The sequence below is a fragment of the Leptosomus discolor genome, chromosome 13 (assembly GCF_034619465.1).
Source record: "Leptosomus discolor isolate bLepDis1 chromosome 13, bLepDis1.hap2, whole genome shotgun sequence".
Lineage (NCBI taxonomy): Eukaryota > Metazoa > Chordata > Aves > Leptosomiformes > Leptosomidae > Leptosomus > Leptosomus discolor.
In genome coordinates, this window is record NC_141403.1 from 19983891 (window position 1) to 19997693 (window position 13803).

The window sequence follows — 13803 nt, forward strand, 5'->3', positions numbered from 1 at the left end:
ATGGCAAAGAATTTCACTCACGGTAGCACTTCAGCTCTGCCTGACTTTACACTCCACTTTCACAAAATTGCTCTGTCTTGATTTAGACTTGATTCTTTGGAAACAGGGATGATTTTTCAGGAAATTTGCAGGCATTGATAAAGGGGTGACACTTGACAAGAGGCTGGGTACAGATTATTTTCATGAGAACCACTTTGTATTGAGACATTCAGGAGCATGTGTGTACACGCTCTAGAGTGGTGCATAAAGAAGTGGTGCAGTGTTATATCTTCACTTCTCTCAGTTTCTTAAAACTTACACCATTTATTATGCCCATTCCCACCTCAAGTTCAGCAGTGGCAAGAATTTTTTTTCTGTTAACAGACTAGGAGAGACTGCAGAAACCTGTTGAATGGATGCTTTTAGCCTGAACTTAAGGCTAAAACTAATTACAGTTGTATACATAAAGAATTTTTAAAATTTATCTAGTTTTTAACTAATAACTAAGCTATATGGAAATGTTTAAAAATAGGTAACAGCATTTTAAAGAACATGCTGCAGCTTTATGAATCACTGGTGTGGTGAAACACCATGGTGCTATTTGCCTCAGCTACAAATACAGGTAGAGCTACCCGGAGTTCCGTCAGGATTGTAAAAAACAACCTGCAAAGGTGAATAAAGGCAGATTTTCCACCTGGAGGTCAATGACGCTGTAACCTGACTGCTAGCCATACCCAAATGTGGTGTCATAAAACATTTGTGTGACCTGGTGCCAGAAATATACCCACCACCAAGGTGCTCTGCAAAGTCTCCCCAGGGGCTGTGCCGAAGCAACGCAACGGTACGGATGTCTTTCCAACGAAATGTCCTGGTTCGGCAGACCGGGTATGAGCTGCAAAGCATCCAGCCGCGAAGCACCCAGTGAAGCTAAGCAAGCTATACCTGTGTGCTCCATCGTGCCCAGTCTTAGCATCTGTAAGATCTGGTCCTTGGCAGTGCATTGCCCCATGCCATGGTATTTCAGTTTCTTTTTGTTCACAAAGGGCTAGAGACCCCTACAGTGCTGTATAAATAATATGCATTTTAACTTGCCAAGGACAAATCAAGTGTTTTAATTTCGCACTCTTAACTTCAGATAAGAAAATAAACATGAGCTTCTGGGGAGTTCAGTAAACTTGCTCGTGAACTGGAGGGGTGGAGTGGAGGAGGGGCAACAGCACGTGAAAAGCTTCCATCCAGTGGGAATTGGATAGAAAAGCAAATAAAAAGTTAGACTGCACATGAAAAAGTCTAGGAAACAATACTGAAAGTATCTGGGTATCGCTGTACAAACCAGGAATACATCCTGACACACAAAATCGTATTTTCCATTCCATTCCTAATCCAAAAAGCTTATAGACTCCAACTATCAAAATGCAGTAATCCTGATTCAAACAAAGAAGAAAACTTCCTTGCCTTCCAGTCCATCTTCAGGTTCCCCTAGTAATTGTTTATATTAAGCCTGGTGCTGAGGAGAAATGCAGTTGACGACGCTGTGGCAACGGTAGGTTTCTAGAAGGAACTGCAGATTTATATGCTCTGACAGGGACTGTGATGCAAGAGCTCTGGCCGGGTCGCAACATATTAGAAAGACGTTTATTGCATTGGCAACATTTTCTCTCTTTTTTTGGCAATTCATGAGCACTTTAGAACTCTTCAACAAAACAACTTTTTCTTTTCAATCTTGATTCCTCTCAATATTTCAAGGACACAGGGATTCATCTGGGGAGCTCTTCAGCAACCGTACCTTTAACACCCACTTCTCTGGCCCATAGGGCCACAGTCTGCATGTCCAACAAATAAGCAAGCCAGATCTGAGGAAGTAGGGTACTTGGAATCACGGAATCACAAAATGGTTTGGGTTGGGAGGGACCTTCAGATGTCATCTAGTCCAACCCCTCTGCCAAGGGTAGGTACATGCTTCACTAGAACAGGTTGTTCGAAGCCCCATCCAACCTGAATTTGAACACATCCAATGATGTGGCATCCACAACTTCTCTGGGCAACCTGTTCCAGTGTCTTACCACTCTCATTGTAAAAATTTTCTTCCTTATATCCAATCTAAACCTACTGTCTTTCAGTTTAAAACTGTTGCCCTTTGTCCTGTCACTACAGGCCCTGGTAAAAAGTGTTTCTTTGTCTTTCTTATAACCTCCTTTTGTACACTGAAAGGCTACAATAAGGTCTTCCCGGAGCCTTCTTTTCTCCAGGCTGAACAACCTCAACTCTCTCACAGAGGAGCTGCTCCAGCCCCCTGAGCATTTTCATGGCCTCCTCTGGACCCACTCCAGTAGGTCCAGGTCTTTCTTGTGCTGAGGACCCCAGAGCTGGACACAGTACTCCGGGTAGGGTCTCACCAGAGTGGAGTAGCAGAGGAGAATCACCTCCCTCGACCTGCTGGCCACGCTGCTTGTGATGCAGCCCGGGATGCGATTTGCTTTCTGGGCTGCGAGTGCACGCGGCCAGCTCATGGCCAGCTTTTCACCCACCAGTAGTCCTAAGTCCTTCTTCACAGGCTGCTCTGAAATCAATTTTTCAATCAATCAATTAATCAATCAATCAATCTTTTAATCAATGAATACTTGCTGCTACCTAAATCTGTGTTTCTCAGAACTAAATACTTGTGTGAGGCACCCAGCTGTGGCACCATTGCTAGCGTAAGCGTAATTCCGGTTTTGCTTAACTAATAGCCTCAAGTTAAAGCAAAGATGCATCCCTCATTTTTCATCCATACAGATCTGAAGTAACTCCACGTAATTCAGTGGACCCTGGGGACCAGGAGGATCAACCCCATTGACTTCCATCATGTTACTTCTGAGATACATTGCTGGGTTCTCAGAGGTAGACCTGGTGTCCTGACATTTAGTACAGATAACTTTTAATGATGAATTATTTCAGTTGGATAATGTCAGGACCGTTGTGCTCATCAAACTGAGCAGGGATGCAGAGCATCCATTTCCTTACACATTTCAGGAACACGATGGCATGATCAAAAGACCACAACTTCCAGAAGTAATGGCAGAAATCGATGGTCTTCTAACTAATAAATTTGGGGGGCAGTTAAAAGCATGAGGATGTAAATTCCTCTGGAAGTGCCTTTTCATGACACTGCAGTATTGTCTGATCTTGTCTGTGGCTCTCTGCAGTAGGAGTGCTGCTCAGGAAGCAGGAGCAATTTTTAAAAGCATCTTCTGAACATTCCTGCTGTATAGGGTCCAGAAGAAAACCAGGTCATGAATTTTTAGGTTTCATTTTCTTAGAGTACCATTCTGAGAAAAGCAACAATTTTATTCATTTGGACTGTATTTGATTGTGTTATCACGTCAAGCTTCATTAGCTCTGATTCCAGGGGGTGATGCATAACACAGTAAGGTTTTACAACTGGAGCAGACTGGCGTGCAGTTTGGGAAACAGATGCTCTAAAATACTTTCTCTAACCACACAAAACAAGGCAGAAGTGGAAAGGAGCTCATCGCCTGCCTTGCTTTTCAGATTTTCTATGTATCTGTTACCAGTCTCCAGATAAACTAATGCGTCTAAAGGAAGCAGAAGTGTCTCATTATAGAAAGAAGTAAGGGCTACCTGCCTTGGCCTTTAGGTATAAATCATACCTGGTAACAGGAGAAAGCATTTTTCTCCGCTCTATGAAGTGACAGAGCAGAAATTGTTCCCCATTTTTTTATAGAAGAGCACACACCCATTCTACCTAACACTAATCCTAGTTTTCACATTGCATTCATCTGGTACGAGCCCTCCCCTAAGAGTCTCACAGAAGCTGACTGATTTAAGTCACCCTGAAAACATCCATAAGAGGTAGCTGTGGACTATATAGCACAGGGATACCTTCCTCCCAAATTTGTCCCTCCCTGTTTAAAATGCTTGGCAACACCACAGAGCAGCTGAAGACAAGAAGGCATGGCTAACATAACCAAGCAAAGCTGTGGAAGACAAGCACGGCTGGATGCATTTGCTGCTCAGCAGGTTTCTCAGGACCAGACTGGTTTTGCCTGAGAAAACAGGGCCAGGACTTCTGATTTAAGGCTCATACGAAAGGCAGCACCAGAGCACCACAGTCCCTCCTGATGATGTGCCGAAGCAGTTGTTTGTTCAGCACGAAGTAAAAACCACCTCCTGACTAACCAACCCCACTTCATGAAGGGTGTAAGTGTGTAAATCCTCTGGGGTTTCCCAGGAGCGTTTTTTGCTCCCTTTTCAGATGTGAGGAGGTGTCCCTACCCCAGGAATAGTGTGTCTGAGGCCAGTGGCGGGTAGCCTGCAGACAAGGGGATGAAGATCAGCAGGAGCACGAGGACTTGGACCCGTCCTGCGGCAGCATCCGCAGGGTATGACAGGCTCTGCTGTGTGCCAAGCCTGGGCAGCAAAGCTCATCGCTTCAGTGGGAGCCCAGCGGTGGGTCAGGAGGGGCAGGTGGAGCGGCTGAAATCTCGTGGCCTACAGATGGGACTACAGATGCTCAAAGGAGAACATAAAGTTTCTTTACACTTTAGTAAGTCCTGAGGTATCAGAGCTGAAGGTAGCTGGCATGCTCTGAAGTTGGGATATTGAACTGTGGAAGAGGTGAGACCCGGCATGACCCAGAGAGAAAGGAGGTCTGAGGAGAGAAAGTTTGCTACAGTGATGGCATGGATATTGGCATCTTCTTCTCAGGTGGATTGCTTTCCTTGTCCTTCCCCCCTGCTTTCTGCCTCTCCAGTCACCTCGTTGCTATTAGGATCCCCGGGAGCCAGAAAACACCAAACACCTTTCAATCCACCTTGAACAAAAAAAGTCATTTTTTTTTTTTTTTTTGTAGATAAAAAGGGCAGGTGTCACTTCACATTCACATCAAACCGCTTCTCCCACTGAGGGAAACCGTAGTAAATGTGAGTTTCATATAATGAACATGTCTTCATTTTTATCTTTCAAAATACAGCTGCTTTTATTTAGATTTATATGGAAAATTTCTAGTCTAATGGAAAAAAGTTAAATAATTAAAGAAACATGCTCTGAACACTTTTTGCCTGTACCAGCAGTAAGAATTAAAGACCTTACTTAAATGAAAACAGGCTCGGTTGTGTAGGAAAGAGGAACACTTGAAATTATCTCTCTGAAAACTTTGAGTTACATGTTTGACAAAGACCACTTATTATATGGTCCGTAAATTGGTTTTGGAAGATTTTTTATCTCCCAAGAGTCTCTACAGTTTCTGTAGTCAGAATCAAGAGCTATTTTAAGGAATAACTAACTGTAATCATAAATGAGGCAACTGTAAAACCGATGTAGTTCCCTGTTCAGTACACAAATACAACTTATTAAATTCTCAAAATATAAGATGAATTTATTTTCCTGTGGGCCTCTTGGATGGTAGCATAATGACTTTTTTTTTTTACTGTATTTGTTTATAGAGGACTACTTCCTAAGACCGAAACCCCCGCCCACCGCTACTGCTGCTGCATTGATTCTCTGTGCTTTACAGATAAGAGGAAGAACCAGTTATGGGAGAAACACTAAAGCAGCACGAAGGAGGCAGGAGGATACCCAAGAAATGTTGCAGGTTTGGTATCATCTGTACATTTTGTCATAGTTTCTCCCACTGCAAAGCAATACCTGCCCTCACTGGCCATGAGACACATCACTCAGGAGGGCTAGAGATGGTGGGTACCTGAGCAGTTCCCTCTCTCTTGGGGAGGTTGCTCTGACAGCTCTCCCTCCTGTTTCAGCCGCACTGCCAGCAGCACTTCCATGAGAAAATGCTAGTTCAGCCGACTGCATCAATTCCACCAAAACCACCGAGAGAACCCAGGGTGGGCGGTCAGCCCCGCCAGCACGCAGCCCGCCTGCCTCCACGCCATCATAGTGCCAGGCCAGCTCTTTGACTGCACTATTTCTAACCACTGCATTTGTTTAATTATTCAGAAGAGCAAGACCTGGACTGGACAACAAGTATCAGGATGTCTAGCTACCTGGCAAACAACAGGAATTTCAACATTGTCACAGCAATAAGACCAGTGATAATTCTCTAAATCACCAGGTAACTATTATGTGAAAACCACTGTACCATAGATACACAACAACTTGTACAACATGCTGTGTATTAAAAAAAGGCATGCTGGTTATTCGAAGAGAAATTAATCTATTCAGGTTTACTGTTTTGAGAATGTTTCATTCATTCTCTGGCGTATCGATGATCCCTCTGTGAATCTGCTTACAAATTAGACTTACTAAATTGAAATTTAATTCCTTCCCCACTTACACTCTACGGATTCTTTTCTTTTTCTTAATCCCTTTGGCTGTTATGTTGCAGTCTGAAACAGCATCTCCCAACTGCCTCACTGAGACTAACTGAATTTATTATATAATCTCATCTCCCGTTCCAAAAAATCCAAGATCAATCTCAAAGAGCAGTCCTCTGAACTTGGCAGACACTCGTGTGGGAAAGTCTTTAAACAAAAACAAATTTGTTTATGTACTGGGAGAAGGAGCTCCGAAAGAAGATAACACGCGCTGCGAGCCAACACTGCCCTCAGCAGCAGAGCTGGGGCGGCTCTCCCAGCGCCGGCGCTGCTGTAGAGCTGCAGCCCCTCCATCAGCTGCCCCCACCCGAGCCGTACCCCCAGCTCCCGTAGGGCAGCTGGGACCGCGGGGTGGTTCTTGCGTTGGGGAAGATGTGGTATGAGCATGAAATGGGCAGCCAAGAATGCCTGGACGGTGAAATGGTTTCACACAAAGTCACTTTGAATTTCTGGACTTTGGGGACATTTTGGGGGGACTTTTTTTTTCCCAAAATTAAGTACATAGCACTATCAGCTTCCCGTGAGAGTTAATGACAAACCTTGGGAATTTTTTTACTTGCAATCTAATCCCAGTCCTGACAGGCTGCACAGGCAAATTTTCTGGATGGAAAAAAAGCCTACACCTACTCAGGGTGCCGGCACAAAACTGATCCCACAGTTAGTTCCCACATAAGCAGTGTTTAAAGACTTTTGAATTATGTCTCTATGATCCACTACACTGAATTAGTTAGTCCTAGGGATTTAGATGATAGGTGTTTTCCTAAATATGTGCATTGTTACCTTTTTTTGGAGAGAAGATTAAAGTACGCCCTCACTCTAAGAACAGAGTCAGCAAGCTATGTTTCAGAGACTGAGCTGGAGCTGTGTGGGAACCCAGCAACAGGCCTGAAGGACAAGGACAACGCATTTGTACATCGGTGGTGTGGCTGAGGAAAGATGACCGTGTCCTGTGCTAGCGGGTGAGCTTTTCATCCTGAAGCCGTAACAACTGAGTTCCCACTGCTGAGCTGTAGCACAGACCACCAGTACAGGAACCAGGCAGACCCCCAGTCAGTGAGGTAGAGTAGGGCTGCCCGAGGTAGTTCTGCTGACGTGGATGGGGGGAGCAGCGTAAGCAGGCGGCAAGGGGCTTGCTAGCCACGCAAGGGCTACTTTTGCTTCTTGCATGCATGTGTCAAAATGCACTGCAGTTTCAGGGCTATGTAGCTATCTGAGGTATACATATGCCACAGCAGTTGCTGCTGTGACTGCACGGTAGAGATATCCGCTGGCCGTGTTTTCTAGCTGACCAGCAGCAGTAGAGGCATAATTTCTGAATGATGCGATGGTGAGAGCTTAGCATAAGTAAGAATTCTAAGAATCTAAACCAAAATGTTCAAAACAGTCAACATTTTTATCTCAGGGAACCACAGCTGAATATTTTCCAAAAGGCCACATCTTCTTTGATTAGATTTCACTCCAATCTTGATTGGTCTCCTGTTGTCAGAGAAGCTGACCTCCTCAAAGTGCTGCTCCATCTTGAAGCATGGGTTTGCCTGGCAAAAGACCTGCATGGGGCTGGCCCTTCGAGACTGTGTTGCTTGATAAGCCCGTGTACATTTTGGTGAGAAAACATGGAGCTTTGATGTAAGCAAAATACAGGTGCTCCCTAAATCTAGCTGTTCATTAGTACAGAGATTCCAGAGCTTTGAAAGGAATCACATCACCGGCAAAGGCAGATCCCTAACTGTGAATCCCTTGGAGACAAAAGAGGACCTGATGAGCAGTGGAAGGTATGAAAGAAGGGCAAGCTCCGCTACCGTCTCCTTGCTTGAAGAAAGCAGTGTCCAAGAAATTCCATTTTATTGGTTGTCCAGACAATCATAACTAAGCTCAGGTGCTCTGAACATGACACAGAGGAATGACACAACCAGGCTGCCTTGACAGAAGCTTTCAAAATATCCAGGAGTTTTCCAGGCCTCTCACTGTCACTAGTCACACAGATACTCTCCAGATTGCCCCTGCATGAATGCTGCAGAGCCATAATCTCACAAGAAGCCAACACATGCATGTGCTACGATCCATTGGACAGCATCACCTGAGGATGGTACCTCTACGAGGAAGGAAATGGATTCATTAATGAATGAATAAAGGTGATGCGTGAGACCTTCAGAGAAGAAAGGCCCAGTGACACTTCATATAGTCAGTTTACCAGTGTACCGAACTTGCACCATCACATGGAAGCTAAGGGAGCGCATGGAAACCACGGCACACCTTGGAGTCATTGCTCAGGCTATGCGTTTCGTGGGGAAGTGATGCCAGGGGATGTGGCAGGATGGAGTCCCTACCCCAACGTGCTGCCTTCCATCACCAAGCACATTTGGTTTGTGTTCCAGGAAGAATAAAATGGAGCCTAGCTGCCTGCTAACTGCCAGGGCTTAACTTCCCTCAGGGGCTAAACTCTCTGACCTGTGGCTTTCAGTGCAGTCGCACTCCCGGCACACTTCACAGCTATGGGACCAGCACGGCTGGAGCCGTGCACAGTGCCAAGCATAGAAGGTGAAAAAAAGTTCCTTTCCTGCGGAGCGAGTGGAAACCCAGCAGAGGGATTACGAGGGTGTGAGTCACCGTGTGCCTTCTGCATGACTCTGGGGACAGGGTGGCCTCTTTTTCCGGGGCTGGGGCAAAGTCACATCTTTGCCTGTTATTATTGTTACTTACAACCCCAGCTATACAAAGTCCCACAGAAACCACGCTTGCAAATGCCTCAACCTGAAATGTAAAATAGACACTGGGAAAATAGCTGCTACTTACTTTCTCTAAATATACCCTGAGGCCAGATCTGCTTCCACTGAAGTCAAGTCCAGTTTTGCAATCAGCGGCAGGGGAAGTGAGATCCAGCCCTTTATTTGGAAAGATGTTAATAATCAAATTGCAGTTTTAATTTGTCACCGAGACAGGGGTGTGATAAGACATTTCGGTTGCTGCTATAAGTAGCTCTGAGGATTGTCAGGGGCTGTTGTAGGTGCTAAAGACTTTATGACAACCTGGCATGGCAAGGAAGGGACTCTGCAACTCTGGCATATGTCCTCGCTACAGGGAGGTGAAGAAATCCCTCTGGTCCCCCTCCGAACACTGAGGAGGGGCATAGATGGGCCTGAGAAGCTGCAAGAGCAGTGGGCATAGAAAAACAGGAAGGCTGGAAGCTATGGATCAGCTCCATATCAGTGATCTTATCAATATTTTCAGTGACTCATCTATGGCTTTTTCCCCTCTGAGGTTTTTATGACATATTCACTTCCTTCATTACCATATAAAGATGGGGAATTTAAGCAGAAAAGGTGGAATAGTGCTAAGTTAAGGCAGTTGGATAAACATGAATGTTTTTAACTTTAGCAAACTGCTGGGTCAAATCCTCCCACACTCATGGACTTCCCCAATGGCATGAACTTCATGGTGGTATATGCTGGCTTGTGCTGGCAGAATGGATGATGTTGTGCTAGATGGTCATTTCCAGACTATCCAAGAAGAAGCTAATTTCCAGAAAACTATTCATATGTGACAGGCACACTTCAAATGCACCGTGTCATCCACTGTGTGTCTAGCACAGTTTTAATTGCTGTGGTGTCACAGGTGAAGAAACACTGACATTTCGAGTTGTTACCAGACCTCCTCTGGGGAGCAGAGCCATTCTCCTGCACACAGGAAGAGAAAAGAAGGAGAAAGGAACTGCTACATTCCCAGGTTTCAGCTCAATAGGTGCTTGGGACAAACTCTGGGAGGTGTCCAGAGCTGGAAACGCAGAGTCACTCCCAAGAACACAGTTTAGACACCGCCTGTATATCTTTTAGCACATTGCATATATTGAAAGTGAAGACTGGTCAGCTTTGTGACGGACTCCAGATAGAGTCAACTTAAGTTTAGCCAGACTTATTAGCTCTAATTCAGCCCTGGCTTTGCCAGATACGACCTGCAGTTTGCACAATCTCTTAGGTATTTCTGCACTCTGCTCCAAGAGGGTGTATTAGCTAATGTGCAACCCAAGGTATGTTTGCAACACTGCAACCACAAGAATAAATCTTGCTGGAGCCAGGGCACAGTTAGGTGTCGCCACACAGAGTTCGCTAAAGCTTTGGACTCAATCCTGGAACACGGTGCTTGAGCGCATGAGTACAGATGGACCCCCTGCACAGCGCCAGCAAAGCGTCAGGGCCTCTGCGGCACAGTTAATCCACAACCTGGATAAACTGCTCATGGATAATTGAGAATTCATTGTACACCCATCTAGCACCTCTCTTTTATGGGAGGATAAACACTTCTCCACAAAAGTACTTGTAAACATGAATTCTAGCATTACAAACAGTCACATTTTATATACATTTCCTTGTTGTTTGTTTGGGTTTTTTTATTCATAACATGAATCATGCCTTTTACTGCATGCTACAGTACAAACTCCAAACACTGTAGGAGCAGAAGCATTTAAACAGAAAAGCTGAGTTTGCAGTGCAGGGCTGGTCACACCCAGGCACATAAGCAGAGGGATACAAATCACAGCTCTTCAAAATCTAATTGAGGGAAAGCAATTCCATTTAATTAAAGGCTTAATTTTCTGCCCTCAGGCACTGTCCTCCCAATCTCACATGCCATTTAGCTGTCAGATATTCATGTTGGGACCTGGACAGTTATATGTGATGTCACATTCTGGGACTGTCCACCGAGAAACCTCGTGCTGTATATAAACATATAAAACTAACAGTCTCAGTAGGTAAAGGCTCTCCTCCTTTCTCCATCGAATGGATTTGAAGTAAACTCAATGTTGGAATTGTTCTAGTATATCAGCTCTGGAAAATAAAATGCACAAACAGTTTGAAACCTTCAGTGCTCATCCGTAGAGCCGATGAGGTCCGAGCCTGCAGCCCCTGGGTTTCCATGGTCCAGCACTTCACGAGTCGGTGACCTTGACTCCTTGGCTTGCATCTACAGCAGCTGGGATTTCTAATCACTGTCCTTGCAAAGACCAAAAGTGACCACTCGGCCTGCTTTCCAAGTTCAGAAAAGATGAAACGATTCACCCCAGTATGGCCGGGTGACCAAATCTCTCACAAGATGAGGCACTAGGTTGCAGCTACACAGTCATAGCCACTCTTGCCCTCTCTCTTGCGGCTGTGGGACTCCAGTAATTTCTGTAAGGACCAGGAATTTCCGACTGCGATGATGACGTTGCATGGGTGACTCCTTTGGTGAGCATTTTATGATATCCTTTGTAGTCAGTAACAACCTGACTGAGGATTATTTACCCATAGCTCAGGTACACACCCCTTATGGCTGGAAAAAATACACTATGGGTCCTGGTTAATGGGTAGAACTGGAACAAAGCATCAGTTACAGGAACATGTCATAAAAACAAAGTTAAAGGCAAAATAAAATTTCAATAAAGTTGTGAAGACATCCATGGTTTTAGCCCTTGATATAGCTGTGAAAGGGAGATAAAAATGGAAAGGGGGGGAGCAAGAGCAGTCAACAGCATCCAAGTGGTTATCCTCAGTCTCTCTAATTTTCTACTGCTTTTTTTTTTCTGTAAGGATTTGCTCATATACCCACTGCTTCTTGCAGCGAGGACAGGTAAGGGGAGAAGACACAAGCCAACTTTCCTTGTGTACCAATTGTCACAAAAAGCTCAGAGACAGCTTGGCAGCAGTGGCAGCTGAGGGCACGCCACCACCTGTTTGCAGCAAGGTGGTGGGTTTAATTCCTTCCGTTGACTCTCACGGCTATTCCCATCCCCACAGAAAAAATAAAATAAATGCCTTTGTTATTTACAGTCTGCACTGAGGGCAGTCATCAAGGTTGATTGTGGGTTTATGGTTGCCAGCCAGCCTCCCTGCTCCAGCAGGTGCCAGGCACCCTGAATTACTCCCATCACGCCCTGCTCGGTGGGGCAGTGAGTAAGCTGATGAATTCTGCTTATTTCGTCTAGGAGGCAACTGCCTCCCCCTCTTCACAAGGAACATCCCACATACAATAAAGGTTTATAGGCAACCAGAGCAAGACTTCAAACTCATTCCTTCCAGATTCATTCATGATGAGGGTGGGGATGCTAGACTGCTCAGCAATGTTTAACTCAACAAATACCAAAATCTCCAGAGCAATGGCTCTTTATCACCCCTGCTTTCTTTAGAGACAGAATCAAAGAGCTAGCAAGCATGTCCTGCCAGCTTATGGTTACCAGAACTGAAACTTGATCCTAGGTATTTAGTAAAACCCATACTAGGAAATAAACGCTCTACGTTTAAAAGAATTACCCTGGCCACCCAACAAGAGGTAGGCCTATCACAACAAAGTCCAGGTACTGCTCTATGATATATAAAGAAAATTGTAGCCTAAAAGACATAGGAAGTGCTTGTCAGGAGTAGTATGTTGAGTTTTGGATGTTACACTTAAAGAAAAATGTGGAACAACTCCGGAGAGTGCAGAACAAGAATGGTCAGGGATCCTGAAAACACAGAACAGCAAAGGAAATCTCCATGAACTGAGGGGGAAAAAGATTGTGGAGGAGAAAAAAGAAGGGCAACATACATACGTACATAAAAAAGAGAGATGCAAAGAGGAAGGGAATATTACATTACTTTATTAAATACAAGTAATGGGCTTAAACTGTCACCAGGAAGATTCAGACTGGACAATAAGAATAGGCTGCTGAGCCTGGAAGGTCTCAGTCATTAGAGATCTTTCAAGTTAGAGAACATCTGTCAGCAAACTTCACTGCTCTGCAAAAGAGAAGCAGTGCACCATCAGCCAAGCTTTCAGGTGACAACTTTAGTTTGCCATCAGAATAAAATAACACATAGAGCTACTGGAAGATGGGGGGGGGGGGCAGGGGTGGGGTGTGCAAGGGATGGCACAGAGAGCACAATTAGTAGCAAATTCTCTCAACTGCTCCCACCTTGACATGGAAAGCTAGGCAACCTAGAAGTTGATTTTTAATCAGTTGTATACCATATAGTGCTTCACCCATGAGAACAGCCTCACATGTCACACCCAAGGTGAGGAGTCATCCAGGGACACGTTACGGAGAGTGTTGTTTTAATACCTCGAACTCAGGCATATGTGTCTTGCAGATCTGAACCATTAAGCCACAGTAAGAACCATTATTCCCTATTACTGGCTATGGGTAAAAAGGAGTATTTTTTTTCTTCAAACCAAACAGCAGGTAAGTCTATCCTATTGCAAGATCAAGGACTCTCCATTGCAGAGGATCATTTCCCATGCCCTCCAAAGAGGACTTGCATCCCTTAATGTCGGTGCAAATAGTCGAACAAACCTTTGCACTATCCTAGTTCACACAGCTGGCATCTGCTGTCTTCAAGTGTCACTTTGGAGATCACCAGCAGCAGCAGAACAGGTTAGAGAGAAGTGAAACACCTGTGTTGACATCAGAAGGTCTGGATGGAAAAGGACTGTACAGAACTGAAACAAAATTTTCAGAAACATTTTCAGAATTTCCTACTTTTGA